At 31.8% G+C, this 27,814-nt stretch overlaps 1 protein-coding gene across 2 annotated transcripts in view; it reads right to left on the reverse strand.

Annotated features, from left to right (window-relative positions):
- Nucleotides 1-27,814, reverse strand: part of LOC143225304 (uncharacterized) — a 520,157-nt gene that overhangs the window by 282,248 nt on the left and 210,095 nt on the right. The window lies entirely within an intron of this gene.

Consider the following 27,814-nt stretch of genomic DNA (forward strand, 5'->3'; position numbering starts at 1 on the left):
TGGGCTTGGCATGGCCAGGTGTGTTAAGGCATTTGACTCGTAATCCGAGAGTCACGGTGTCGAATCACCGTCACACTAAAGATGTTCGTTCTTTCAGCCGTGGGGGCATTATAATGTGACTATCAATTCCACTATTCATTGGCAAAAGAGTAGCCCAAGAGTTGGAGGTAGGTGATGATAACTAGCTGCTTTTCCTCTTGTCTTACATTGCAAAATTAGTGACGGCTAGCGCAGATAGACTTCGTGTAACTTTTTTGCGAGATTCAAACAAACAAACAATTCTTAAATATACAATAATTTATTAAAATCTGCACATTTTCAGAATAAATAATAGCTAATATGCACCTGATCCTGAATCAGAATGTGAAAAAAGGAGCTAATAATTTTTTTAGAAAATGTATTATTTTTCACAATTGTATTCAGTGGCACTACACCTCTTACAGTAAAACGTTTGTTTGTTGAAGTTTATGTCAAACCAATTTAATGCTTTATACACTAGTCATTTGTAATTTTGAAATGAAAGACTAGTTAATACTATTGATTGCCAATTCTTGGGCTGGTCTTTAACAATGACAAGGGGATCAACTAATGCAATACAATGCCTCCAGCACTGAAAGTTGGGCATATTTACAATGAATTTTAATCTTAACACCAGTAAACACTGAGTTATGCATTCTAGTTACCTGACCTTGCCATGTAAGAGACTGGTAGATGGCTACAAGAAGTGTCTCAATGCAGTTATTTCAGCCAAAGGGGGTAACACTAGCTATTAGCGGGTAGGGTGTCCTGACCTTTTCCTCAGTAAGAATATGCATTTTTTTGTAAAATTACATTTGCAGAAGATCTTGAAAAGTCTTTTCTTCAGTTTTAATTGTTTAGTTATATTCCTATAGTCTCTCAGTATTGTTAAAATTGAGATTAAATATCTATATATCCAAAAATGTTACAAAAATACACAGGCTTTCATAGGGTGTTATAACTTTTTCACATGACTGTATGTTGTTTTTTGTGTTATGTTTTCAATCAATACATCCGTTAATAAAAAAGGAGTATTTAAAACTTACACTGAATTCACCAAGTAATAGTAAGAAGTACATAAATTAAATGCTTATGTATTTTACATTAAGTATATCATTTCATTAAACATGGTAAAGCAGATCTTTAAATCATATTTACAGTTACGAAAACAGGCCTAATTTTTCTTAATTAAATCCATGCAAACACATTTACGTTTTTCATAACTATTTTAATATTTTATGATTCAACAGTTACATTTATTATACATAAGTAAAATTTAGTGCAAATTATTTCGAAGATTGCTCATAAAAGTTCCCTGCTAGGACTACATAAGTTTATGGATTTACAAAGCTAAAATTAGGGGTTCAGTTATTCTCCTCAGTAAACACAGCATACAGCCTGATGTGGCTTTGCTATAAAAAATGCAAACCCCCTTCCAGTGAAAAAAACTAGTACCAACAGAGTATTGAATATTAAAGAAAAAACTATTTGAATCTCTGATGTCAGAATGATAGTGTTTATTAGTATAAACTGATGTAACAATTCATAGTTATTATTATTTGAATAATGAGAAAATATTTGCAGTTTAATTATTCATTTTATGGGACACAATAAAATCACAAATCAATGAAATAAAGTGGGAAAAGTATTTTTTATTGACGTTTTAAAGTTCAAACTATTAAAAGCACTAACAACTACAATAACTTGGATGCATTTCACTGTTTCAGAATATTTAACAACAAAAATCTCACATTAACATTTGGCCTTCAATGCTGATATAAGGAATCTATTGCTGTGCTAGTTTTTAAATTGCATGTTTTTTATTTATTTTGCTGTTGAGAAATTATCTACTGTTTGTTTCTTACAGTATTGTTGTCTCACATCCGTTTTATACTGTATATTTGAGTTTTTAGTACATACTATAAATTTTCTTTTACTTTGGAAATTCCATGATTTAAGTAGTAATATCAAATAAAATAAAACGTGTTTGTGTATAGAAATAAGTAAAATAATACTGATCCCTCAGACGATATGCAAGATCTTTTACTCCAAAATGTTAAGCCAAAATAGTTGGTAAAAACATTTATTTCTCAAAGAAAGATCTGTTATACACCAAATGAGCATACAGTTATATCCAAGTGTTATGATACTCTCAACAAGTCCATTCACTTGATATCCTCTTCCTATAAGATATTACCTAGTGAAGCATGATGTGGACATGTATTATCATCCGTTAAAACAAATTTGTAACTCATATAACAGCACTAATTCTTATAAGACTACATCTCTGTATTGTATGACATTCATTGCGCCATGTCATAAACATAAAACACTCTCTATTCTGAGGAAGTGGATGCTCCATAAAAGAAGAGTAATCAACATATCTAGTAGATGTTTTATGCAGCTGCTTTACTTTTATTCTATCAGTTACGGACTTATTGTTATTAACGTTAATGAATTTCATCTGAATTTCTATGTTTGGTATGATTCCATTATAATGTGTTCTACCATATGAGATTAATGTAAAATAAGCAGTTCTTCTTACCTAAAGTAAATATATTAGAACATCCCCCAAAAATGTTGAACCTTTTAGAATTATATAGAATATTCTTGAAAATTATAAGATATGTACATATAATGAGAGCTACATGGTAAAAGCCCAAATACCTTGAGGAACAAAATGAGGGAAATTAAAGTAATGTAAATTAAAACTTTGTAGTTAAGAACCAGCCTAAAGGTTAATTCAAGCTAAAGTAGCTTATGTTGTGAGGTAGTAAAATTCTAAAGCAGAGAAATTATGGTTCAGACATTTTACATGTAAAGAAAAATGGAAGTTGATATTTTCCAAGTATAGGTGAATAACATATATTGGTATTGAATGTAGTGCTATTCAAGATAATTATATAAACGAAGTTTTGATCCAGTTATCACAAGTTTCAGTGTTTATCACATCAAAGCTACAAACCTCTTTACCAAAAATGGAAGAAGAAACTGCTGTTACATTATTACTTTTTACGTGCATTGATTCAGAGGAATATTGAAAATAAACAAATCAATAAAGTTATTTTGAAGGTTTGGATCTCCATTCTTTGAATTGTGTGCATATTTAAGAAACTAAGACAGCTTATAAGTGATCAATACATTTTATTAAATGGCTGCTATTCTCTTGTAGAACATCCATAGCTCCAAAGTGCAGATTGAATTTTACGTATGAGAAATGGCACTATGAATGGAATACAGCAGATAGGAGTAATACTACAATCATAAGTGTTATAATATTTGGGTGTTGTTAGTTAAAACTTTCTTTTAATGGAAAATAATACACATCCACGTCATAATTCATTAGATAACATCTTCCTGTGAGAAGAGGATATAAAATGAACGTATTTGTCAAGGGGATCACAACACTTAGGATTTTAACTAATTCAGTTTATGAAGGAAAGACTGAATGTAATGGACCATACAGTGAAAACAGCCTTTATTGTAAAACAATGGTTTAGGTATTTATTAGGTGAAAGACAGTATTATTTGCTGAAATAATGAAAATTATTATGTCTACAAAAAATTGGTTCAGACCATATTCTACCTAAACCTATATTTGCATAAGTTCTTTCAGATTATGTGTATAACATATATTTAAAACTATAATGTCATGCATTCCCTCAGTAACTTGTGCTAATTATATGAATATTATTTATTTCCTTCAGAAAAAAAGGCAACTGAGTCCCCATGCATCACCTGACCTACTGATATTGAACTATCTATCTTCATTTACAAAGTATAGTTTCACAAGAACTTTCTCCATTGGAAAATAAGGTGTTACATTTGATGAATGCCAAAGACAGCAATAGCAAAAGGAACTTAAGACTTTCTTGACCAAACATACAACTGAATAAATGTTTAAAGTTACCCTTCACAACACAAATGAGGTTTATTACTAATATTCCTGTGAACTAAATGTATTATGCACTGGTATCTTTTGTCTGGCTACATCGGAATACTTCAAGTACTCGTTCTGGACTGAACAAAAGATGGTAGCAGTATTGTTATTATTTAATATACTTGATGTCACAACATTGGTAAAGATTGACCTTATAATAGTGTTATAATTGCAGAAAGAAAACTGTTTTAAATAGCATTACATTCCCACTTCTACTTTTTTAAGCTGATGGATATGTGGGAATATGATACATTACACCATTTTTATAATACTACTGGAGCTTTTAAGTTTCTTCACTTGAGTTTGTTTATATGTAGTTTTGCTATAAATAAGTAGTTAAGAAAACTTGAATCTAGTTGTCTTTGTTGTTCTCAGTAATAGATAATTCTTATTTTGATCAAGAGGATGTTGTAGTATCTTTGTACCTTAGTGTAGGAAATGTGCAACAATAGTAACAACTTTCATTGGCTGGGGAGATGGCATCTGTATGTTTCAGTTAGTAATTTTTGAAGGAATTACCATTTTTTTCCTTACACTATTTCAAGGAAAGGGTATGATGATTTTATATCATTGTTATACGACTCACTGTCGCATCAGTTTTAATATCAATGCCTGTTTAAAGTGAAATACATTTAGAAATGTACATAACTTATTCCGTTAAATCTGCATTTCAAGACTCCAGTCTGTTTATTAAAACTGTAGAAAATGTCAAATGTAAGAATTAACATTGTGTGAGTACATAAACACTAGTGTATGAAATATATTGTTGTACAGGCTGAAATTTATAGAAACACTTCTCACACATATAAATATTATCAATATGACACACCAAGTGAGAGTATATATTGTTCTTTGCTACAGGTAGTATACTATAAACCTCAAAATTATGACTGATTAATGTTTATTAATAAGAAACTTCAGATATTCGATTAGTGAATTCATACCAGACATTAATATTTTTACGAAGACATTATATAACTTCAGTTATGAAAAATTAAAATATGATAAACGAAAAATGTAAAGCTAGCTAGCTCCCTCTTAAGTAAGTTGTACCTACATCAATTTGCAATTAACTTGCTCATCCTAAATCTTTGATAAGACATCTGGGATGTTTATGACCAGAAAGAAAACTCAGTACTGTTTGTAAGTTGTACCTACATCAATTTGCAATTAACTTGCTCATCCTAAATCTTTGATAAGACATCTGGGATGTTTATGATCAGAAAGAAAACTCAGTACAGTTTGTAAGTTTGAAGATCTTCGTACGGAGATCATCATTTGAAAATCGATTATTGTAAACTGTGTTATTCATTTTATATTAAAATACATTGGTATTAAAAAGAAAGATATTATTCTAGTTGGCAAGCATCATAAACTGGATATACAGACATTTATTTAATTTCTAAATTTAAATTTTCATTTAACTCAGTTTCAGGCTATTTGAAATTGTAATATATAACATTCAATATAAAGCATTTGTAATTTCAAAGTGAATTTATATATCATAATAATTAATTTTGCAAAAATACATCTCGACACAACAAATGTTGACAGTCTAGTAACAAACCCAGCAGAAGCTGTTGTGTTTATGTAGATTTGCACACTGCTTTTCTTTGTTGTTGTTTCACCAATAAAATTGTTTTGAGCTTCCGCCACAGGTGTCCAGTATCCTTATTTCTCACACAGTTTAAAACGTAGTTTCCAGGTTGAGATAACTTTCTAAATTATCCGCTCGATTCCACCAGTTATTATGTAGACCTGTCTAAAATAATTGCAAGGAAATCATTAACCTGGCAATACAACATGGAAAAAAGAGCAGGAAATGTATTAATTTAGTGTTCTTACATGAACAACAGTAAAGTCAAAAGACAAAACGTGTTTTTCTCCAAACCTTACTCAAAGTGTCAAAGACATTAAGATAATAACTGGTTCAATTTTACCTACAATGAAAGAGCGAATTGTTTGAAATTAAGCACAAAGCTACACAACGGACAATGTACTCTGCCCACCAAAGGAATTGAAACCTGATTTTTAGCAATGCGAGGCTTCAGACATGCCATTGTGCCACTAGAGGGTAGGAACACAGTCACATACCCTCTTTGTTTCTTTTTAACATATACGAAATTGGTTTAAAATTAAAAGTAATCAAGAAATTCACAAATACTTTCTATCAAACAGTTAGTATTCTGTAAAAATTCTCGCAAAGTCTCTTTTTGAATTAGATATTCAACATAGCTTATGCCGTTTGGAGATGGTTAGAAAAAAGGAATACTCCAAATTTTTACAGAAATGGATAAAACAAGAAATGATTATTTTTTAGCTCTAGTGAAGTAGTTAAAACTGAAAACCACCAAATAAGACAATAAAATGGTAAAGTCCACGTTAAAACTGGTTGTGATCGAGTCAAAAAGGCAGTATCTTGTTGTCACGGTTTGCAGTCACTTCACGATCAGAGATAAACATGTATGTGTTTTTTGTTGTTTCAATGGTTATACTTGATCCGGGTGGGAAAATTCTCTATTGATAGGAAAGAGAAAATCAATTAGAAGCTGAGAGCTCTGATAACCAGCCGAGAATTATGCTCTTAACAGAAAACCAATGGGGCAAATGTAATGGACACAACTGTAACTAAAATGGAAACAGGCAATCAAAAGAGGAAGTATTGTGGGATAAAAGTGAAATTGGACACGTGTAACTCAGAAAATACGAAGAACTCAAACACGACCCATTGACTTACCGAAAAACTCTTGGCAATCATGATTGAAGAAACTTTCATAATTTTTAATGATAATGTTATTAAATTACAGTAAAATACATATAATTTAAACAAGAAAACTGAAATATTGAAATTTTATTTAGATTAAACAATGGGCTAATTAGAAATACACACTAGTGTCTTGATTATCCGCCTTGTTTTTGCTTTTCTCGAACTGCGCAGAGAAGCCAGTGTATGTTTATTTCCACAGCAATGAGTTCATGCTGAGAATCGCATAAACCACCACTTGATAGCATTGCCTAAAATAACTTTCTCTGGTTCCAGTGGTGGACTTAAGGTCGTGTGGACTAATTGGCAATCATTTTTGTGGGTCATGATGTGTATTTTCAAACCAGTGATTATCAACCTGTGTGCCGCGAGAGATTAACAGGTGTGAGAGAAAGAAAACAAATTGGTACGAAATTAGTAACGTGTTGTGCAGCAGCAGTACTTCCTGTTTCGTCCCCTGATAGTACAGCGTTACGTCTAAGAATTTACAAACTAAAATCAGGGTTTTGATTCCTCTCTGTGGACTCAGCAGATAGCCCGATGTGAGTTTGCAATAAGAAAAGCACTCACACTTCCTTTTAGATTCAAGTTCTATTTAGTATAGCTCTACATGACAGAAAATACTAGGCGTTGAGATAAAAAAGCCATGGTGATTGACGCCAGGAATTTACAGAGGCCTACCAGAGATTAGTTTAATAGCATACTGGGAAAATATGCTATATACTTTTATTTTTAAAACTATAAACGCAATAATGCAATATCACCACTTCTTCACTATTGTTTATAGTTTGATTTTCTTATATTAAAAATATAAAGGCAACATATATATAAGAATCTACGTTGTGGACTTCAAGAATAGGGGAGTAATACAGACAACCTGAAACACAAGAGCTATATCAAGCACTGTAATAAACGTAAAGAGTGTCAATACGACAAAGAGGGAATTCCATAAAGTTTAATAGAACAACAGCTTTGACGTATCTGATAGAACCATAGAAGAGATAAATTATAGTAAACATGATTTTTATACGTACAGTATGTTTCAATTGTAATAAAATAATTAGGATAAATTATACAATAATTTTTTAAATAATTTAATTTCTTTACAGTTTATTTTTATCCTAACCCCATGCATTTTAATATGAAGTTCACAGTTGAAAGGTTAAAATTTAAATAACTTTTTTATCGGTTATTGTTGGAAGAAAATATAATAATCCAGCTGAATGTGTATGTAAATTTTCATAGTTATGACATACCACTAAGGTTTCTGAAAAATAAAATAACGTTAAATTAGGTAAGAGATCAGAAATAAATCTAAAAAATCCCAGTTTACCTCTCGTTCTTAAACATTTTTTTTTGACAAATGTAATTAGAAATGTGTTTAAACTTTATTGTGAAAATTGTAAAAAAAAAATGTTTATCATGGGGAGAATAATAGACTGGTTTGAATACATCTCTCATTAATGTGCTATCCCCTCAAAGGTTAATAATATTAATTGAAAAATCATAACAAGCCAAACGGTAAAAAAAAAAAAATTGTTAAATAAAATAAACCAAATATTTATAGGTGTACCTGTAATAAGTGACGAGATAAGAACTTAAGTGTCAAATACTTAAACCAATTATTAGCGTGGTTTCTAGCTTTGTTTTGACCGAAAAGCTCTCAGGTGATTTATAGGTCAGTAGTTGGACTGGAACGTTAAAATTATTATCAGAACATATAGTAACGACTAAATTTCATTTTTAACTGTTACATACACACACTCAAAATGGTAATTCCACCCATTGTTACAGTGAATTATAAACATTTATGGAACTGTTGAAGATGACAGTTAATTTCAAGCAGAGATGTCGCTAGGCTCTGACACATGAAAACCCTTGTCCCTAATACCCAGTTTGTGACATGAGAAATCAGAATAGAAAACCATGACCGAATCATATTGAAACGCTGAAAATTTCCATCCCAGTGGAAAGTAGTTGCTACTAAAATGTACATTTTAATGAGAATATGTAACTTTAAACTTGAAAGGTATCTCATATGATACACAGGTGAAACAGCGAAGTTTTAAAACCACAATATTCAAATTTACTTAACATTAATTTTAAATTATTAGCCAGAGGCAAGGCGGCCATTCGGTAACTTTGGGTTTTATCATGCTGTTTGACTGAGGAATTGAATGTCACTTGTATAATGCTCTCACAGCTGAAAGTGTGGACCACATCCAACTGTGTAGCTGCTCTAACACTGGACCATACAATCTGCACCTTTTAAAAGCTTCTTCCCTGGGCGACACCTCGCCAAACTGCACAAAGACGCAATACTTTTTGAGACATATTGGTGTTGAATGGAAAATTAAACACCTACAATGATAATATAGTTTTTTCAATAATATATACTAAAGAAAACAATATAATGTACAAAAATATTAAAATTAAAGTAAATATTTTTATAAAACACGTTAGAAGATATATTTCTGTACTTTTTGGAATATACGTACTATCAACTTGTACTATACTTTACTCTAGTTAATGCATCAACAAATAGCAGATCTCTCTTTTTTTTCAGTGCATAATTGAAGCAAAATTGACTGTTGACAATAGTAGTCTGAAGTAATCATTATATTAAGCGGCAGAAATTTAAAGTGGATCACACCAACAACTCTTACCAAACGTTTAGCAAGACATTTCTATGGTGAAGGTCCATTTTAGGCTGAGCTTTAGTTAGCTTACATGCACTGAACTAGTGTCTGTGGCGCTTAACACTTTTATAGTATATCCATTTTTCATCTACAGTCCCTAACCTGTCGAAAAAAAAAGAGAGTTACGCTCATGAGACTGCAGAGAAGTGCAAATGTCCACTCTTGTTCCGAGGCTGGCTTCTGTCAAATCAGGGGGGACCCATTTCTTGACACCTTTCCAAGCGGTTGCAGATGATAATGAATTATTCAATGGGTTGAATTAAGCTTCTGTGATAGTTCTACAACTATTATTGCACAATCTTCATCAAGTGCAGCCAGTAGCAAGTCATCATTAAACTCACTAGGACGATCTGAACGTGGCGTGCCACTTGAGCTGTTGTCACCTGGTCTGAGCTTCTGAAACCACCTTTGACATTGTCTTTCATTGAGAAACTCCGAATCATAATAATCTTGATTATTTAGTGTAGTTTATGCTGCACTATTGCCTTAAAGCATTATATGCCTTATGTACTCCTCAGCCACATCCTTCTTCATAAGTGTGTATTTGATTAATCGTCTGAAAAAGTGGAGTTGGGTTAGTTTCTTGTTTGTGTGTGAATATTTTCATACATTTACTATATATTTTTTATCATTAAATCGTTTTATAAAGACAGAATTAATGATGCACTTTCTGTATTACATTTTCGGTTATCACTTATTGGATGACCTGATATATATAACAGAAAATCGCTTTATAAAAGTGGAAGTATAATTTCTTTATTCGAGTGGAGCAGTCAGCGAGTTGACTAAATGCTTTTTCTAGTCTACCACATTGAAATTTGGAATAGCTTACCCTAAAACAAACTATAAACCTGTCTTTTGCGTTTTCTTACCCGCGATGGCTTCAACATAAATAGCTCGTAATACAGCTTTGAAAAGAACAATAAAATAAGTATTGTTTTTAAAACTTCTATTAAAAATGTGTTGAAGTTCAGTATTATTTTTTTTTATCTAAATCAAGTTACTGATATAATTAAAATCTATCTTAACGCTATTGGTATGGTATACTGAAATAATAATTGCAAAGCGTGCTCTGTCAGCTTGGAGTACCAAATGATTCAAGATTCAAACCACAATATGTCGGAAAACATATTCCAGACCTTATTTATTCTGAGGAAGCGTTAAAACTACAAAAACAAATAAAACAATTGTTTAAAAGTAGACATTCAAGCACTGGTGCCATTTAATAGTTGACCTCTCTTTGTTTAGCAGTTCTAAATTAAAAATGACTATGTCTGAAAGTTGATGTGTCTGGCCACTCGTTTATATGCTGCAAACTGAAAACACCAACTTATCAAAGAAAATTATACATGCTACAATGAAAGTTTCATAATACTGCATTGTTAACCAAATATTTTTTTTTTCTGGGCCGAATGTTAAAAATGAGAATAAATATATTTTATTCTGCTTAATAGCGTTAATTAAAATAATCAGTTGCGTTTTGTTTTTTTTGTAATTTATCTAATAAAAAAGTACTTAAAGTTCGGGCTTTATATTTTGATGCCTTCCGTAATTTTTTTTTAATTTGATATCTTTCTCTGCACATGAAGGAAAAACAGTTAATGTACGATTATAAATGATGTCAGAAGCAGATCTAGTTTATGGACGTAGATTTAGAAAAAAACAACAAGGGACACTATTTTGTGTCTTTCAAAGAAGAATTTAATTTGAAGCAGTTCAAGTGAAGGCAGGAGTTTGATTATCGGTAAATAATTAGTCTTATAGTAAATCGTGACTTATTTATGATAAACATTAATATATATTTTTGATATTTCTGTTATTCTATATTATAAAATCAAATTAGTGTAATTATTTTAAAAATTGCTATGCTTTTACAAGAAATAAAAATATAATCTTAGACTGAGATTGTTTAAAAAATTAATTTCACAATTACTCTCATTCGGGTTGAGAAAATATTTTACATAGAAGAGCGAACAACGTTTCGACCTTCTTCGGTCATCGTCAGGTTCACATGGGCAACCCAGTATCACCACTTCTAGCCAATATTTTTATGACACAAGTTGAAACACAAGCAATTGACACAGCATTACATCCACCACTATACTGGTAGAGATATGTAGATGACACGGTTGCGGGATTCAAATCTACCGAACACATACTTAATTTTTTCAATCACATTAACTCTATACATCCCAACATTAACTTCACATGTGAACAGGAAGAAAGCAATCAAATATCATTTCTTAACCTCAAAATTACAAGAACTGACACACAATTCAAAACAGAAATCCACCGAAAAATCACCCATACTGGACTATACATTCCTTGGGACTCAGCACATGAAACAAAACAAAAACTCAGCATACTAAGAAACCAAATAATCACAGCCATAAAACTATGCTCCCCAGATAAAATTAACGATGAATTAGACAAAATAAAACAATACTTCATCAACATCAATAAGTTTCCTCCACAAACCGTAGAAAACATTATACGCACACACCTAGACAGAAAGCAAAATCAACCAACTAAAGTAAATACAGCTCACGAATCAAAAAACCACGAAACCATATACTACTGTATACCATATATTCCTGACATCAGCAAACAAATAACCAACATTTGGCAAAAATTAGCAACAAAATATGACATTCCAGTTAATACCAAATTTATTCAAAAACCCGGCACAAAACTGAGGTCTATGCTATGTAAAAACTACACTGACAAACACCACACCAACATTATTTATAAAATACAATGTGACAACTGCCACGACTTCTATATTGGAGAAACAAGTAGAAAAATGGAAACCAGATTCAAAGAACATAAAAAGTCACCTTTACACGTTTTCGAACACTGCAAGTCAAATAAACACAACATAACAATAGAAAACACTCAAATACTAAATAAAGAAACAAACATAAACAAACGCAAAATTAAAGAAGCCTTACTTATACAACAACTTAAACCCCAAAAAAAACCAATATAAAGGAACGCCTTTATACCTATATTAATATAACAAAATAAATAAAATTATATATTCAAACATCTAATACCGCCCTCTACATTTCGACACACTGTTACACAACCCCTTTCAAACATGTGGTCAGCTTCCGGTCTGTTACCTCTTTCTTTCTGAACCTGACGATGACCGAAGAAGGTCGAAACGTTGTTCGCTCTTCTATGTAAAATATTTTCTCAACCCAAACGAGCCGTTTTTGCATATAAATTTCTCAACAAGTGGGTTTCTCGACATCACTGATTACAATTACTCTCTCTATCTAGTGTGCAACTATATTACAAGAACGCAGATGTATTTGTAAAAATAAAGTAAACATTTATCGTTTTTCCTTTTGAATTAACTATTAACAATTTAAACAAATAGATGAAAGCAGAGCATAAAGGTATTTGTTCTGTAAATTATGACTCAAAGTGAAGGCGGAGTCTGTGTAGAGTATTATCCCTTTCCCATTGATAACCTCTAACGTGACAATCAGGAAACTAATTATTCCAGTTTCAACTCTTATATCTCTGCGAACTGTTTTTAACCAGCGGTCCAGGTAATGTTTCAGAATGCATATGACCCAATCATAGTATAATTAATTTTATAACAATATGATATGTGTTACCTGACGTATAAAATTATACAAGTTTGGGTTGTTGTTTTACAGAGTTTTTTGTGGTTTTTATTGTTTTTTGTGAGAGTTATGTCTCGTGAAAATTAAATATTATACAGGACTTGGTGTGAATTACGCGCAAAACTGCACGAGTGATATCTGCGCTAGCCATTCCGAATTTAGTAGTGTTAGACTAGAGGGAAAGCACCTAGTCATCACCACCCATCAACTACTCTTGGGCTACTCTTTTACCAAGAAATAGTGAAATTGATTGTCATATTATAACGCTCCCACGGCTGAAATGGCGATCATGTTTGGAGTGATGGGTATTCGAACCCGTGACCGTTATGAGAGGAGTGTCTTAACTTCCTTGTCATGCCGGCTCACTTACATAGGAAAACTACATTCATAGGTTTAGAAAATAATTTTTATTTCAGATTTTCGTAACAAAGTTAGTAAAACATAACAAAGTAAAGATATCTAAAAACATACACAACTTCAACAGCATTAAAAAATGTTGTTCAAAGAATCTGTTGTGAATAATCAAATATTTCGTGGTAGACCTAATACATTGGAAATTGTGATAGCATTCTTTATATGCATATATTTAAGATAGTATATTATGGTGTAATAAGTCAGGTATAAGTTACAGAGGTCAGTCAATTTAATTATGGATTACAAGTGTATGATTTTTTATGGTTTGAAGAAGGTCGTTATGTCTTATTTACAGGAATTAATAATATGCAGATATCATAACTTGGAATTGAATTATTAAAATTTGTTACAAGGCAATTGATATAATCTGGACATTTGTCAGGCACAGTTCGTAATAATTGAGCGCTAACCTGTCAGATATTGAGAATAAACATTTATTGTTTTGTTTTACTATGTTATGAACCATGTTTACTGACTTTTAAATCTCAATGATATGCAGAAACTTTAGTTAAAGTGTGGAGAACATTAAAATTATGTTGCGCTTATTTTCAATAATAAGTATAATGTAAAAACATAGAGACAGAGCAATATAAATGAATTTTATTTTAATAACAGTTTTTCGTAGATTTAAGCATAAGTGATGTGTGTTTTGGTTAATAGTACAGACGTCAAAGAAATTTTCTAAACTCGATATTCTGCCCTACACATCAGCCTGGTGTTCCCCAGTTGTACAGGAGTGTGTCTGCGGACTTTAACGCTAAAATTCGAGTGTCGATACCTGTGGTGGGCAAAGCACAGATAGCTCATTGTGTTGCTTAGTGCTTAACTTTAAACAAACCATCAAGCGAGGCAGTATCCTTCAATATCAAATCAATATGTGACCAAGGTGAATGTTGATTCGCCTCTTTATTCTCAGATCAAGTTTTAATTCTTTGAAATATTATCATTATTCAGATCGAATGAATTGGATTTCCTAATAGTGTGTTAGCATTAAAGAGTCTTAATGTTCTATGAATATTTTTCAGATTATATATTTGTTTTACTTGTGAAAGCGAAAGGAAAAGTGCATTACAGAACATCGTACGAAAGGAACTATGAACAGTTTAGAAATGCATTGCATATATTCACAAGATTTGTGTGCGCAAAGAAGATTGGAGGCGTATTTGATAGTACTTACTGTCTAAAAGTGTTCTTGGTTAATATGTATTATTTCTTAATCTCTTATGTTGAATAAGTGAAGAAATTGGCCTTATTCCCTTCAAACTTTATTTTTATTACCTGGATAATGAAATATAGAAATTAACTTATTTTCTATCTAAAAACTGGCAAAGTTGCACATTTCCATTCACATAAGGTCTGAATAAAACAACATATGAATCAATATTTACATGTATTTATACTAAATTTATACAAAAATGTTTAAAAGTGAGTAGATTTTCGAGATTTGTGACTGTAATGTAAATGACTTTCACGTATTAGCCCCCAAATATAGTCTCCCATCATGTTTTCGTTATACTTTCCTTGGTAGAAGCGTTTCAAAGTCCAGTATATCTTAGTGGAAGCCTTCGCCTTGCTTCTCTGAGTATGCTTTTATGTTCTCCTTGAATTTATCAAGATGTGCGTCAAGGATATGAACTTTCAGGGACATCATGTGGAGCCCATTTTGCCGTAGTTCTTCAACAGAGCCAGAACCACTTTCACATAATTTTCAGTCTTGTGATTGCCCAAGAAGCCCCGAATTACTGCAACAAAGCCGCCCCAAGATTTTCTTCCTTCGTACTGGGCTTCTTGGGGAATTCTGTGCACTCCAGGATTTTCTTTATTTGTGGTCAAAGGAAAACACTAGCTTTGACCTTTGCCTCAAACAGCTCAGGAAAGAAGTCTTGAACGTACTTGAAGGCTGCAGACTTCTTATCAATAACTGTGACAAATTGTTTTATATGACCGAATTTTATGTGCAATGTTGGGTACGACACCTTCTATAGGTCCACTTGTGGCTCACACTTGACATTCGGCCTGCCTACAGAAAACTCGGTTCGTTGTGGCCAGTGCTTCCTGTTTTAATGCGCTGCGGTGTATTTGCTGTCTCAAAGGCAAAGACAACAGGGAAACTTGGTAAAGCCTCCTTGGAGAACCATCAAGAAGCCTACAATAATTTCCCAGTTATACTAATTGTACTTCAAGGCTTTTAGCAAGGTCTTGAAGCTGTTGTATTCCTCTTTGAGGTGCATCGAAAGATATTTAAATTTTAAAAGACCTTAAATTTGTATAATATAAAATCTTACTATTCGAATAAGCAAAAAATATCCGTCTTATATTCAAGAGTTTTTTGCATTGCTCGCAGGTAAAATGAGGTACCCATGGTTTATCTTCATCCCCGATAGGCATGCCGAAATATGCCTTGTAGGCTTCACACATTTTAGCAGATGATGTCACAGAGTTCTTTTCGTTCTTGTCTTAATAAATTGGCCACATACATAGCAGAATACATCTGGAGAATGGTTACAGCTTCTTGATGCCATCTCTGATAATATCAGATAGGTCGATGTGCTTACTTAGGCAGCTAGAACTAAACTGAAGGGGTGCTTGGTGACACCCTGTACATATATTATTATGGAAAGTTCTAGAAAATTCTAAAAGGTTCTTCCAAATTCTCGTAAGTTCTACAACATTCTTGAAAGTTCTTGCAAATTCGAGAAAATTCTCTGTCACATACTCAATACTGAATCTATGTGGAATGTTCTTTGTAAATGGGTAAATTTGAAAATTTCATTACCCAGGTTACAAAAGCAGAGTTTGAAGAGAAAAATAGGTCTTTTACATTTACTTTAGGCATAATCAATTGGGAAATAACACTTTGTTTTTAGGAATAAGGAAAAGTAAAAATTTTGTTACATAGTGTAAAGCAATTCGATAGCATAAAGTGACCTTCACGTTCCTCGAGTGACCTGCAGCATATCATGTCCTGGATAGTAATTATACACGGTTCAGGGAACAATCAACATGGCAAACTGAAATAAAATTTAATAATAAATAGATGTATACTATTCTAAGCTTAAAGCCACTCAGGATAAGTAAATGGGCATTTCAGATAAACCCCACAGGATATTGTAAACCTTTAAAGATCAAATAAATATTTTAATTTCTTCACCTAAGGCCGAATAGTAACATATTATAAAAGCTTTCAGAAACATGGAAGTCATAATCGATCTTTTAACTGTTTTGTGGTAGCACGAAACACTGAGTGTAGGTTAGACTGTTTGTTGGTTTTGTATAGATTGAGAAGACATTGAAATGTTGTATTTTATGCATCACGGTGAGTGAAGAAAGTTGGGGATGCGTCCGTCCCCTTTTCCCTGTGTGTCAGAAGCTTATGTGTGTGTGTGTGTGTATACATACATGTAACTATTTTGTGACAACAATAAAATGTGTGAGCTGTTGCAACAAATTACAGTTTTAATAAAAAGTGAAAAAGACTAAAAATCTTATTAGTCCCTTTCACACTAAGTTGCTTGTTCTCAGCTATATCCCGACCAAACAAGACTTGTCATTGAAGAATTAATCTGCTAAATTTTAACGTGATTTTTATCGCGATTGTCACAAGTGTCTTGTATCGAATTCTATACTATTACCTTCACACCATACTATGTGTATATTATTATTTATCTGACATACACACTAAGTTTCTACTGTAATTTATTTAACTCTTAGGATAACTAATTAATACAGTGTAATGTCATACGTCAGTATTTGGCATCTCACTAACAACTTTATATTTTAAAAATCATAACGAATACTTCTCAGACTTACTACAATTACATCACTGTAAACTCTGGTCTATTATTATTGCTACTAGGTTATTTCTCTTTCTGTAGAATATGGACTTTATAATATTTTAGTCAGTTTGATGTCATGTAGAGAAAATGTGTAAGACATGTCTAACTAGAAGATTGTGGAATTTGAAAGTGAGAATGTAAAGTAACCTGACAAAGTGCACTAAAAATAGTGACTGGAACAAAATAGAAGTAAACAGAAAACAATGTGAAAAACAGGTGTGAGTAATTTGCCTCATAAAGCTGATAGATTCATGACGCAAAGCCTTCAAATGAATGTGAATGGTGAAAATGAATAAAGAAGTAAGAGATAAGAACGTTTAACTGGAAATTAATGATGTCGAAAAAACCCACTTGTAGAGAAAAATATATATGTAAAAACGGCTTGTTTGGGTTGGGAAAATATTTTACGTGGACGAGACGTTTTTACATTTCTATATGCGTAACTGGAAAGTTTGTTTGTTTTGTAACAAAACCATATTAAATCTCTTTTGTGTGGAAGACGTTCTTTAGACGTTCCCAACCAGTAAAAAATTAAAGTCGTTACGGAGAAAATAGTGTAGTTTGATGACACGAATTACTCATATTGCAGTGAATCCTATTTAAGTATGTCTGAATTAAGGTAGTATTTCATAATAACAAGACTGAAGGACATGGGTAAAGGAAATAGTAAAAACACACATAAGGCGACTGCTTATCTCTTTGTTAGAAATGAAGTTAATTTTAAACACTATAACAAACACTATAACAAAAGCATGTGTTAGCTATAGTTATGATGAATAACATGTAGAATACTGACTCACCAAACATGCTCTGTTTTAAAGTACTGAATAAACACTTGATAACTGCATTTTAATAAGAATGAAATACCTCTACACTGGGTAAAAATGTATAACAATTTTTTTATTTAAACTACAGAATATACCCAAGAACTAAGTTTAAATAACAACCTCAGGTAATGTACCAGAAAAGTTAAAACTTTGGAGTAGATGTAAACATGTGGGAATAGCAGTTGTTATTTATTCAATCTGTCGTCGGTGTCACACTCAGGAAATATACAATGGTGTATTAAACATAAACCTGTATTTCATAACCTGTTCTTACAATTCAATAATGTTTCATCTGACAAACTTTCACCATGCTCATTATAACTTAACATAAATCAAATTTTATAAAATTTTCAACTCCCGCGGTAAGCTTATTTAATGACAAACAAATATTTATATTTTAATCGATGTTCTAGTATGCTTCATTATTTTAACGAAACAGTAGATCAAAAACCTATTTAAATAACATTTCTATTAATATCACATATTGTATGCTTTATGTTTGTAATTGTTATCGAGTGATGAAATCTGACTCATTAAAAGTACTCAGCCAAAAACACTAAAGGGTAGTGACATATTTTGTGATGTAGGTAACCTTCGACGTACGAGGTATTTGTTACATGGATAGCTGCGACAGAAAGAGCATTTTTCTAAGAAAGGTTAGTTATTCTGTTATTTGATATCAATAAATTCTAAAGTTGGTAAGTTAAAATTTTGTTGGATTGATTTTCTATTTCTCATTATTACACAGTTTAGCCTTTTTCCTTTCTCATATGATCATAATATTCAGTCAGGTTTATAAGAACAGTCACCCCACAAATTTCCTATTTGAGCTTGCTGTTATTGGACAGACCTATCGCATAATTGTACAAAATATAGAAATATGCGAGATAATTGATATGCTGTTCCTTATCAGAAACTCAGAATTCGGTGGTTGAAGTACCCTTTCTTTAAACTCTAGCTATCGTCTTTAAATGTGCAAGTTGTTGATGTACTATATGTGTAATATGTATTCACTATAGCTGTTAAAGTTGTTTGATTAGTGATCACGCAACACAATGCATATATCGTCTTTTACCAATTAACCCATAAAATTAGGAAGTCTCTTTCTTTCAGTTTGTGAGTGTCTTGTTTGTTGATGGCTCTTAAGTAATTGACCAGAAGATAAATATCGGTATTATAACTAACTCAACAATTTCATCATATGCCGTAGATAAAACCGCGTAAGTACATTCAGCTTTTTTTCTGTCATTGGATGAGTTGGAATGACATCCTAATTTCCTCTGTTCCATTGGTTGCAACCTTGGACTCTTGACAAAAAATTACTTTAATGTACGTTCGTACTCCATATTCTTTCAATCATTTTGCTTCCTTTGTAGTAAGGCTCTGCATGAGTAGGTGGTTAAGGCGCTTGTCTCGTAATACGAGGGTAACGAGTTGGAATCCATGTCGCACAGATCATGCCGTATCTTTCAGCTATTGATGCGTTATAAAGTAACCGTCAATCCAACTATTCGTTGGAAAAAGGGTAGTCTAAAAGTTGTCGGTTGGTGCTGATGACTAGTTCCATTCCCTTCAATCTTACACTGCTGAATGAGGTACGGTTATCGCAGATATCCCACGCAAGAAATAACTAAAATAAATAAACTATTTACTATTGAATTTTTTTTTAAATACGATGATAAACTGCACTACAAAGTTTGTTATAATTTGAGTGTTTCTGTCTCCATCAACATCTGTTATCTATATTTCCATGGTCCTTTTTTACGGTAATGACATCAGGTGCATATATTTAAGTAGATTTTTATATTTTAATTTTAGCCATCTTCAGTTCATGTTGCACATATTGCGTTACCTTTTTTTTTCTGAACTTGAATCTGAGCATAGTTTATACAGTGATACTTTTGTTTTCATTTCAGTTTTTTTATAGAAAAACATCTTCTGCTTCTAACACTAAGGTACTTTTAAAACGGGGTAAAGAAAATAACACTGAGAAAATAAATTAAAAAAATTACGTTTGAACAATAGTGCTAAACTCACTGTGATGAAAACGTCGCACCTTCAGTTGTACAAACATTCTACATGGCTAAAATTAAAATACAGTAATCTAATTAAATATATGCAGATGATGTCAACACTGTAACAAGGACTATGGAAATAAAGATTACTGATGTTGTTCTAAACGGTGACATTGCCTTATACTTTAAAATGTAAACTGACTTATTTCGTATATGTTCTTTAGAAAATGTAAACATATTAAATCTCTTTAAAACGTTCATTCATAAATATTTCTATTCTGTCTATTCATGAATTATTTGCCTGTCAATTGATCTCTGAATAACCTGTATAGCTCACTTTTTTGTATTGCATTTCTAATGGTAATTCATAACCAATAACAGATATTGATTTATTAAATATAATACAATAAAATAAGTGTGAATTAATAGAGTAATTCACAGTAAAGGGCTCAGAACACAAAACGATATTGGTAAAGGAAAGGGTTAAAACAGACATTATGCGACTCTTTTTCCTTTAGTTAGAATTGCAGTTAATTTAAACAGCACCGTTTCTCTACATTAAGGACACGTCCACTTGCGTGCCACATCTGATAGAACAAACACAATAAGTAAAACTATGTAAACACATGTGAGCTATCGTTTCTGTTAGCAATACAGAATACATCAACAACAAAATACAGGAAATTATATATTAACAAAGGCATACAGAGATCCAGGATAAACAAAACGCGGTATTCTCACAAACTATACAAATAGTAAGGGCAATACTTTAGGAAACATATGAGAATAAGCAAACTCAAGTACAACTACAACATACATGACCTCGGTATTTATCCCTTTAAATGTTATTAAGAATAATCTAGACAGACTTATTACCTGAGACAGTTTTAGTTATATTTCTGTTGAATAAGTTTAATTATGTATGTACGTGAGCAATACATGTAACAGTGTAGTGAGTATAGGACTGAATGTGTAAGCTTACAAATAGTAAACTCTGGTATAAGTGTACAAGATGCTACAACGAGCAAATGGACATGGTTGAAAAGGGTATATTAATTAAAATATCATCGTCGAATTGCACATAAAGTAATATAACGCAAGTAAAGCAACGAAATAAAGGATATATTATTATAGAATCTGTGCAAAGAAACAACTTGCTAAGAAAGGAGCAAGACGTATGTCGAGGACCTAACCGTCCTCGTATAAGACACGTGTTGCAAATTCAAATCCAGCGTTACAGGTCGTTTGTGGGGCGGTTCATAGTGTTGTGTATTATACCACTCATTTGACGAGTTTGGTGTACCTGCACAATTTGTTTTTCAAGGCATCTGGTTTACTGCATATGGAAAACATTTTACTCAACGTCCTCTCGTGGCACAGCGGCATGTCAGCGAACTCACACCGTGGTGGGAAGGGCACAGATAGTCCAATATGTTGCTTTTTGCTTAATTCAAATCAACTCGTTCAACAATTTCACAATTTTTTTGCAGAATTAACCTATAAAAATGTCCGTTTTCCAAACATTTGACTGTACAATTGTATCGGGGAATCATCAGTAGGCCTAGACCGACTTCAACTAGGAATAGCAGCAGTAGAAACACTGTTAAATGTAGGCTTATAAAGATATGACACTTATATGCAAACTTCATAGCTTTCTATATATTTCCAAAAAAAAATTATAATCATTTTTTGAAACAGAGATGACATTAGTTATGATATTTACTATTTTAATTCAAGAAAACAGTATTGGTTACATAAATAATTTGCTCTTAATCATATAATATGACTGTATCAGTGGATGAGTTGTATGTGATATTTGTAACTTCTCTGATGGCTGTTTTACACTTAAATTTTCACTTCCCGTTAAGTTACAATGAAGCAGGTGCCTCTTTATGATTAATGTTGGATTTTCCTAATGTGATGAGCACTTTGGAGCTCATATGATGCATAAATTATTTTCAGCGAAGTTTTTTACTCCAAATTCCTTTCCGTGTGAAGCGTGTTAAATATTATACTATATTTCATCTGAGTCTCGATTGATTATATTACACACTACTACTTCAAATACCAGTAATTTTAATTTGAGCTTACTAGTTAATTAAGTGTTAATATGTATTAAATTTATATTAGTTGCCAACGAATTTGACAAAAACAAATTTCTTTTTTATTGCAAACATATTTCCATTTACAAAGATAAAAGCAACACAATATAAATAACAGTTACATTAATACTTATCACAAATGATGATTTATATAAAGCAATTTCACAAACTTACAGACAACACTGAGTCTTATATTCAGTATACATCTAAATATTTTATCTGAAAATTTCGAGAAGTGGAACCTATACAATAAACAGTTGAAAATATACGTTACTGGTGAAAAGGAAAATTATGCAGAATTGAGCGTAGATATTATAATAAATGCAGTAAATCAGTTACAGGGTAACTGCATCCCTGTGTGGTTATCGAGAAAAAATAGATATGTTTGGGTCTCTAAAAAAATAGAAGGTTAACATCTCGTATATGTGTTACTGACGGATGTAATGTTAACAGATAGAAACTAAAAAAAATGAGGCAGAACACGTGCATTAACAGAAGGAAACAATGTTTTATGAAAATCTTGGCAGTGTACACAACAACAATAAAGCACCAGGCTCCTAAACATTTGTATTAAAAACAAACAGAAATGCAGTTTACCTACATAATACATTATGAACCTAGTTTTAAGTACCTTTCTTTCTTGTATGTTATTAATAAGAATATTAGAAGGTCAACTAGTAGTTGGAAAACTGGTTCCAAAATGAAGTGAGTAAAGATGAGGTATGGAGCATTTCGCATTTTTAATGTAAGTCTAATCCTTTAAATGTCTTCACTTTCTACATAATTACATATACAATGAGCAGTTAGTTTTGTTAATCGATGTTATCCTTACCTTGTAACGTAGACTACCATATAATAGTAAAATAATAAAAGACAGAGGGTGCCCCCCAAGGGAATATGCCACAAAAGGAGTTAACTCGATGAAGCTTCACAAACTAACTCTGATGAACAGTAATAGAATAAATATCTGTGTTCTTATATCATGTTGGTTACGTCACACACGAATTGTTTCACTAAATTATAGACAAAACAAAAATTTATCTTTTCATATATCCTTAAAACTTGTTCCTACTTGTCAATTTGTCTTCATCTTCTATTAGACATCCCTCATGATTTTTTCCTTTCCTTTCATTATGAGACACTCACCCATGAGGCTTTTATCTTCTTAGCTCTGATCTATCTCTTTGGGATTGATGTTTTGAAAACTTAGGTTCTGGACTCTTCATTTGTTTTTCCCGTTCTTTTGTGTTTTCAGGAGATTGGTTTTCACTATGAGCATATTTTCATTACTGTTTTTCTTTCTCCACTTCTCACTTCTATTTATTTGGTATCAAATTCCAAACTACAATACTGTTTAAGAATACTTTATATCTGGTCTGGTTCAACATGCTTTAAAATACCCCATATCTGTTTTTCATGCCATCACTTTCTCTTTATCTTAAACTTCTCTAACATTACACAAGGGATAACAAATTTTGTTCCTGGACTCTTTGTGTTATTCTTTATTGCTTATGTTGTAAAAGTAGAGAAAATGGCCATTATTCCATTCTTACTTTGCTTTTGTGACGTGAATAATGAAATTTAGAAATTAAGCTATCTTTTATGTAAAAACGGGCAAACTTTCACATTTTCACTTACATTAGGTCTGAATAAAACAACATGAATCAAAATTTACACTATTTATACTAAAGTTATTTAAAAATGAACAAAAATGCTTCGAAGTGAATAGTTTTTCGAGATTTGAAACTGTAATGTTTCACGCATCATTCCCCAAATATTTATCCTATTATCTTTTTAATATATGCTCCCTGGTCACAAAAGCAAAGTTTGAAGAGAAAAATAGGTTTTTTCTATTTAATTTACTCATAAGCAGTTGGGAAATAACACTTTCTGCCCAGAAACAAGAAAATGTAAAAATTTATTAGATGGTGCTATTTACCACAGGGACAGCTTGAAATTATTGCCATTCTGTCTCAAAAGGTAGGCATCCAATGACACAGTGATATGTCTGCAGCCTCACATTGTTAAAATGCTGATTTCGATACCTGAGAATATTAGCTTTTACCAAGTAATTTTTTGTTGTTAATAACATATTTTTATTCGTGTCAATACATGTCTGACAAATATTTACAGAAAGCTTGTTTTTCTCTATATTTAACAAAAGCAGATATATGTATATATTGTTTAGATATATATCAATTACAAATTTAAAATGAAAAGTTGTGAGTAAAAATGAAATGCTTTTGTGATACACAGACATGTAATGGGTTTTGTTGTTTTTATTATATGATTTTTCATAAACTCAACATTTAGCTTCTATGCTTTATTTTATTGTTTTCTGTCGTCCAAACATTTACTACACCCAAAGAAATATTGCAGTGATATTATATATCTGGATTAAAATTAAAGATTGTTATATGTTTTTATAGTTCACCAAGTAATGTCTGCATGTTAGTTCCAATACACCTGTACTTTAAGATTAGAACGATCTCGAAGTGACACCATCAATTTGACAAAGAGAACACATTTACCATAGAATTCAGGCATACGTCTTTAGTACAGCTTCTACCTGAAGATTTACAAGTGGATTCCTATATGGAGATCAATGTGTTTAGTTTGATGGACTCCTCTCAAGAGCAAGAGACATCTGTTGACCTAATCACAATCCTGTGAAAGTGACTGTCATTTGTGTGCATAAGTACGTAAGATGTATTTTCTTTATTCCATTGTTTTATTATTACATTTATTGATGGTATTCTTTTCTTTTACATCAATGAAACCTTACATGTTGCAGACTGTCACCAGGTTCTTCTGCTAATTGCTTTATTTCTTGTTCCTAATAAAACTACTTTTATAATTTAGACTGCTTTTAATAAGAAATAATTGGAGGAGAGACTTCCTGTAGATTCAACCAATGACAGCTATATGTTACTCACCTCTTATGCAGAATTTCTGTTTTGTGAAGGTTTAATAGTGTAAATATAAAACGATTCTGTGATATTTCTCATCTTCCAGAATTTTCCATGTCGATGATACTAGTTTTCTCCCAGTTTATTTTGTGTCCAGTTAACTTGGCGTGCTCTTCAATTGCTCAGTTTTGTGTTTTCAAGAATCCTTCACTTGCTACACTTAGTATCATTAATATTAACCTTTGATCAGTAAATAGCTCAAGAGAACCTGTGGATAAACTGTTATTTCTGTATGATGTATGTTTACTTTTTATGTCTCTAGTTTTATTGTTCACAGGTTTTGGTTAGTCACACTGATGCGGAGTTTCACAAAATAAAACTTTGCTGAATAAGAAGGCCCAAAACACAAAAATAAAGACCCAAATTTCATAAATGTCTGAAGCAATAATTACAGATGTAATTGTCTCAGGTCTCATTATGAAAGCAATAATGGTACAAACTGTCTGTTGATTTTAACAAAAATTACAAGAAAATTATTTCTTGATAAAATAACATGACCGCATGAAAATATTTGAGTTTCATTGTACCTATGTTATTAATATAATAGTTTCATGCTTCATATTTGTCATTGTTGTCGACTGACGAAATCTTAGTCACGGTTTGGTGATGATGGTTTATATCATCCTTTTTCAAAGGAATTGTTGAAAGAAATAACTAATTTATTCCTTTGCAAATTACACAAATATTACTATAGCTATTTTTTATTTGTTTACCTTCCTAGAATTTATGTTTTCTTCGTGTTAGAACAAAGCCACAGTAAGCTATCTGCTGTGATCACTGCGTGGAATCAAACATCAGATTTTAGCATTGTGAGACAGTAAACTTACTGTTATTTCACGAGGGAGACTGCATTATCACATTTTATAATCATGAATAGACAAAATTTTTTGAACCATTAATTAGAAATGATGATACTGTCATAGAGTTTTAAATTTTATCACAGAAACAATTAAATATAATGTGTGAGGATATTGCGTTAGTTTTGAAAATAGCCCCTTGTACTACACGCTGTTAGATGAGACCATAAAATCTATTTAATGAACTTTTTGTCCAAATTATAATAACATTTTGTTGTTTTTGGATTTTGTACAAAACTACACGAGGGCTGTCTGTGCTAGCCGTCCATAATTTAGAAGTGTAAGACTAGATGGAAGGTAGCTAATTATCATGAGCCGCCGCTAACTCTTGGGCTACTCTTTTACCAACGACTATTGGGATTGACAATATTATTATAACGTCCCCACAGCTGAAAGGGTGAGTATGTATTGTATGACGGGGATTCCAAACTGAAACCCTCAGATTACTGGTCGGGTGCCTGAGCCACCTGGCCATACCGGGTCTACAGTGACGAAAGTAGATTTAACAAACATGCGTTTCAGAAACTCACGAATTTTGCTTCTACGTCATCATTTATTATTATTATTCGGCAATGATATATGTGACCAACTGATGATTTGTTATGGGAACTAGGTTAATATCGTATTTGTAATATGTTCCAGTTTCACTATGACAAATGTTTAGTTAATCAATGTCTTTCTTTATAGATAAAGTTTTAGCAGACTAATGGGCAAAAGTAGCTCAGGTAGAAATGTCGTTTATGGAAGCCTTCGTCTTTCTTATACAGGTAGACTTGTAATATACTAAAATTATTTTTTTTTAAAGAAACATGTTATACCATTTACAAACGAAAGTATTTTCAAAAATATTTAGTAATGTAATTTAAAAGTCTTAATTATTTTCTTTGGAAATTTGTACCAACTCATAATATAGTTATTGTATAAATATAAATTTAATTAGCGTTAAAAGAAAAAAAAGTATATTGGAATTATTCATGCGTAGCAAAATGAAAATATTGCAGCTATACAAAGTTTCGTCTGGTGCATATATCTGAACGAAATATTGGTTACACTATATTAAAATTATTTGAAATATGTATTTCAGCAACTTACTTGACACTCATAGATGTTATAATGTCATGACAAGATAACTTATAACAAAACTACATTTAAACCTTGTGTGATGTCCGTAAGCTCTGTGTTGTTGTGGTACTTTTGGTTACTTCTATAATTCTCCGTACCTGAAAATTCGAAATGTATCTAACGGTGTCACTACTTTAACCTTAGATTTGCAGCCTGGATACTGACTACTAGACATTATCTGGCCCAACTCACCAAGAAGGCAGTACATTTTGAGATATTTTGGTGTGGTATCGTAAATTTGAAACCTACTATGATATATATAATATTACTGTATGATATAAATTATTTATGTATAGAAACTGATCAAATACATTAGTCTTTTTCACAAATAAATACGAAAGAGAATACACAAAAATATTAAAAATGAAACTCATTAATATTTCTATCAGCATCTCAGCAGATAAACATCTATTTTTTAGTCTTGATTAACAATTTAAATTATTAGTTGATTATTAAATACTTGAATTATGTTCTATTCTGAAACCTTTATGTAAAAAAGTAGAGAGTTTAGAATATACGTGATGTCAATCTACTTTGTTTTCCTCTGTATTTGTAAATAACTCTTCCAACCTGTTATACTGATAACGTGCTATAACAAAGGAAAGCTTCCACA

This window comes from Tachypleus tridentatus, chromosome 9, assembly GCF_004210375.1.
Source record: "Tachypleus tridentatus isolate NWPU-2018 chromosome 9, ASM421037v1, whole genome shotgun sequence".
In the NCBI taxonomy this organism is placed as follows: Eukaryota; Metazoa; Arthropoda; class Merostomata; order Xiphosura; family Limulidae; genus Tachypleus; species Tachypleus tridentatus.